The following is a 5149-nucleotide window of genomic DNA, read 5'->3' as shown; positions in this document are numbered from 1 at the left end:
ACTATAGTTTTATAGTATGTCTTGAAGTTGGATAGTGTCAGTCCTACAATTTTGTTCTTCTTTAATATTATGTTGGATATTCTGAGTCTTTTACCTCTCCATATAAATTTTAGAATCAGTTTAATATCCACAAAATAGCTTGCTGGGATTTCAATTGAGATTGCATTGAGCAGTCTATAGATTGAATTGGGACAAACTGACATCTTGACAATATTGAATCTTTTTATCCATGAACATGAAATTTCTCTCCACTTATTTAGTTCTTATTTGATTTTGTTCATCAGAGTTTTGTAGTTTTATTCATATAGATCTATACCTAAGTATTTCATTTTTTAAAATATAAATTATATTTATATTTTTAATTTCTAATTGCATGTGTTCATTGCTGGTATGAAGGAAAGTGATGGACTTTTCTCTATAAACTTTGTGTCCTACAACCTTTCTATAAATACTTATTAGTTCCAGGAAGATGTTTTGGTTGATTCTTTCAAACTTTCTAAACAGAAAGATGATCGTGTCATCTGAAAATAAAGACACTTTTTTTTCTTCCCAATTTGCATACCTTTTATTTCCTTTTCTTTTCTTATTGCATTGGCTAGTACTTCCAGCACAATGCTGAAAAACGGTGATAAAAGAGGACATCCTTGCCTCATTCCTGATCTTAGTGGAAAGCTTTGATTTTCTCACCAAGTGTGATGTTAGGTGTACATCTTTTGGTGGATTTTTAAAAATCAAATTGAGGAAGTTCCTCTTTATTCCTAGTTACTGAGAGATTTTATGAAAAATTAATGTTGAATTTAATCAAATTCTTTTCCTGTATCCATTTATATAATCATGTGATTTTTCTTCTTTAGCTTGTTGATATGATGGATTTTATTAATTGATTTATAAATGTTGAACAGCCTTGCATAAAATACAAAGGATAAATCCCAGTTGGTATTGCTGTATCATTCTTTTTATATATTGTCAAATTTACTTTGCTAAATTTTTTGTTCTTTTCCATCTTGTTTATTTCATTTAGCATAATTTTTCTTTTTTTTTTGTAAAAAGTGTGGAACACTGCATAAATTTCTGTGTCATACTTATGCAGGGACCATGCTAATCTTCTCTGTATCATTCTAATTTTAATGTACGTATTGCTGAAGTAAGAATTGATTTGCTAATATTTTATTGACAATTTTTGCATGTGTGTTCAAAAGAGTTGTTAGTCTGTAGTTTCCTTATAATGTCTTTGTTTGGTTTTGGTATTAGGGGAATGCTGGCCTCATAGAATTAATTAGGAAGTACTTTCTCTGCTTCTATCTTCTGAAAGAGATTGTAGAGAATTTTCTATAATTTCTTTCCTAAATGTTAGGTAGAATTCATCAGTAAACACATCTGGGCCTAGTGATTTCTGTTTTTAGTTATTGATTCAATTTCTTTACTAGAGATGGGCCTATTCAGATTGTGCATTTATTCCTGAGTGAGGTTTGGCAGTTTGTGTCTTTCAAGGAATTTGTTCATTTCATCTAGGTTACCAAATTTGTGGGCATAAGTTGTTCTTAGTATTCTTTGATTATCATTTTATTGTTCATAGGATCTGTAGTGATATTCTGCCTTTAATTTCTGATATTAGTAATTTCTGTCCTCTTTTTTTCTTATTTAGACTGACTAAAGGCTATATCAATTATATGGATCTTTTCAAGGAACCAGATTTTCTCTGTTGATTTCCTATTTTCAATTTCATTAGTTTTTGCTCTAATTCTTATTATTTCTTTTCTTCTACTTATTTTGTCTTTAATTTTATCTTCTTTTTCTACTTTCCTAAGGTAGAAGCTTAGGTGATTGTTTTTAGATCATTTTTTGTTCCTAATAGATATACTCAATGCTATACATTTCCATCTAAGCACTTTAATTGCATCCCACAAGTTTTGATGAGTTGTGTTTCATTTTCATTTAGTTCAAAGTATTTTTAAATTTCTCTTGTGATTTCTTTTTTGACATGTGTTATTTAGAAGTGTGTTATTAAATCTTCAAGTATTTTGTGATTTTGCTATCTTCCTGGTATTGATTTCTAGTTTAATTCCATGTGGTCTGAGAATAAACATTGTATAATTTCTATTCCTTTAAATTTGTTAAGGTGTGTTTTATGGGCCAAAATGTGGTGTATCTTGGTGAATGTTCCATGTGAGCCTGAGAGGAAGGTGTATCCTGCTGTTGTTGAATAAAGCAGTTTATAGATGTCCATGATATTCAGTTCATTGATGATGTTGTTGAGTCAGCTCTGTTCTTACTGATTTTCTGCCTGTTGGATCTGTACATTTCTGACAGAGGGGAGTTTTAGTCTCTGACTATAATAATGCATTCATCTCTTTCTCTTTAAGGTTCTACTAGTTTTTGCCTCACTATTGTATTATATTGTATCGTATTTTTTAAAGAGACAGGGTCTTGCTCTGTCATCCAGGCTGGAGTGCAGTGGTGACTTCATAGCTCCCTACAGCTTTGAACTCCTGGGCTCAAGTGATCCTCCTTCCTCAGCCTCCCAAGTAGCTGGGACTACAGTTTCATGCCATCGTGTCCAGCTAAGTTTTTTTTTTTGTAGAGTCAGGATCTTGCTATGTTGTCCAGGCTGGTGCCTCACATATTTTGATGCTCTGTTGTTAGGTGCATACACATTAAAGATTGTATGTCTATTTAGAGAATTGACCCCTTTATCATTGCGTAATACTCTCTTTATCCCTAATAACTTTCCTTGGTCTGAAGTCTATCTGAAATTAACATAGCTACTCCTGCTTTGTTTTGAATGGTGTTAGCATGGTATGTCATTCTGCATTTTTTTTTCTGCCTTTTGCGGGTTTTGTTTGTTTGTTTTTGAGACAGAGTCTTGCTCTGTTGCCCTGGCTAAAGTGCAGTGGCATCAGCCTAACTCACAGCAACCTCAAACTCTTGGGCTCAAACGATTCTCCTGCCTCAGCCTCCCAAGTAGATGGGATTATGGGTGCATACCACCTCTCCTGGCTAATTTTTCTATTTTTTGTAGAGATGGGGTCTCGCTCTTGCTCAGGCTGGTCTCAAACTCCTGACCTCAAGAGATCCTCCCACCTCAGTCTCATAGAGTGCTAGCATCACAGCTGTGAGCCACCATGTCCAGCCTGTGGTTTTAGTTAAATATTTTATATGATGCCATTTTCTTTCCTTTCTTAGCGTATCCATATACTTCTTTTTAAATTTTTTTGACTGGTTGCCTTAGAGTTTATAATACACATTTACAACTAATCTGAGTCCACCTTCAAATTACATTATGCCACAGGTATTATGGGTTCCTTATAATAACAAAGTAATCCAAATTCCTCCATCTTATCCCTGTATCAGTGCTGTCAGTCATTTCATTTATACATAAGCATACATATGTATATTTACATAATCAAATCCCTTGTTTCGAGCCATTATTATTTTGGACAAACTGTTATCTATTAGAACAATTAAGAATAAGAAAAACAAGTTTTTATTATGTCTTCACTTATTCATTCTCTGATTTTCTTTCTTTATATACATCCAAGTCTATGAACTGTAACATTTTCTGCTCTCTCTAGAATTTCCTTAAACATTTTTGCATGGCAGATCTACTGATAACAAATTCCCTCAATTTTTGTTTGTTGGAGAAAGTCTTTATTTCTCCTTCACCTTTTTTTTTTTTTTTTTTTTTTTGAGACAGAGTCTCACTTTGTTGCCCAGGCTAGAGTAAGTGCCGTGGCATCAACCTAGCTCACAGCAACCTCAAACTCTTGGGATCAAGCAATCCAATCCTGTCTCAGCCTCCCTGGCAGCTGGGACTACAGGCATTCACCACCATGCCCGGCTAATATTTTCTATATATATATTAGTTGGCCAATTAATTTCTTTCTATTTATAGTAGAGACGGGGTCTCGCTCTTGCTCAGGCTGGTTTTGAACTCCTGACCTTGAGCAATCCGCCTGCCTCGGCCTCCCGGAGTGCTAGGATTACAGGCGTGAGCCACCACACCCGGCCTCTCCTTCACTTTTGAAGGATAATTTTGCAGGGTACAGAATTCTAGATTGTTTTTTTTTTTTCTTGATACTGTAAATATTTCACTTCATTCTCTTTATGATTTCTGAGGAGATTCCAGATGTAATTCCTATCTTTGCTTCTCTCTAGCTAGGGTAATTTTTTTCCTCTGGTCTCTTTTAGGATTGTTTTTTTTAATATTTGACATTCTGTAATTTAAAAATGATATGCCTAGGTATAATTTTGTTTTGGCCCTTATCCTGCTTGGTGTTCTCTGAGCTTTCTGGATCTGTGGTTTGGTGTCTGACATTAGTTTGGGGAAATTTTCAATTATAAGTGTTTCAGATATCTGTTTCTTTCCCTCTTTCTTCTCCTTCTGGAATTCCCATTATGGGTATGTCTTAGCTTTTGTAGTTGTCCCACAGTTCTTGTAGAGTTTTTTCTTTTTTTTCTGTCTTTTTTCTCTTTGTTGGTTTCTATTTAGTCTCAAACTCGGAGATTCTTTCCTCAGCTGTGTCCAGTCTACCTATAAACTCATCAAAGACAGTCTTCACTTCTACATTGTTTTTGATCTCTAATTTTGATCTTTATTACATTTCTTTTTGATTCTTTCTTAGAATTTTCCTATCTATGCTTACATGGACCATCTGTTTTTGCATGCTGTTTGCTTTATCCATTAGAGCCTTTAGCATCCTAATCATGGTTGCTTTAAATTTCCAGCCTCGTAATTCCAACATTCCTGCCTGAGTCTGGTTCAGTAGCTTGCTCTGTCTCTTCAAATTGTGTTTTTTTGGTTTTTGTCTTTCAATATGTCTTATAATTTTTTCTTTTTTTTCTTTAATTAATTATTTTTGAGATAGAATCTTGCTCTGTTGCCTGGGCTAGAGTGCTGTGTCATCAGCCTAGCTCACAGCAACCTCAAACTCTTGGGCTCAGGCAATCCTCCTGCCTCAGCCTCCTGAGTAGCTGGGACTACAGGCATGCACCACCATATCTGGCTAATTTTTTCTATTTTTAGTTGTCTGGGTAATTCCCTTTTAATTTTTAGTAGAGACAGGGTCTCGCTCTTGCTCAGGCTGGTCTTGAACTTCTGACCTCAAGTGATCCTCCCGCCTTGGCCTCCCAGAGTAATAGGATTATAGGG

General features: G+C 34.8%; 1 non-coding gene across 1 annotated transcript; it reads right to left on the bottom strand.

Annotated features, from left to right (window-relative positions):
* Positions 1-1045: 1045 nt before the first annotated feature.
* On the bottom strand, positions 1046-1148 carry LOC142869738 (U6 spliceosomal RNA). Its single transcript, XR_012918309.1, has one exon. It is a non-coding gene; the product is annotated as a U6 spliceosomal RNA (small nuclear RNA).
* Between the last annotated feature and the right edge of the window lie 4001 nt (positions 1149-5149).

This window comes from Microcebus murinus, chromosome 2 (genome assembly GCF_040939455.1).
Source record: "Microcebus murinus isolate Inina chromosome 2, M.murinus_Inina_mat1.0, whole genome shotgun sequence".
In the NCBI taxonomy this organism is placed as follows: domain Eukaryota; kingdom Metazoa; phylum Chordata; class Mammalia; order Primates; family Cheirogaleidae; genus Microcebus; species Microcebus murinus.
Note: the sequence above shows the minus strand (reverse complement) of the source record. Positions and strands in the feature narration are given on the sequence as shown.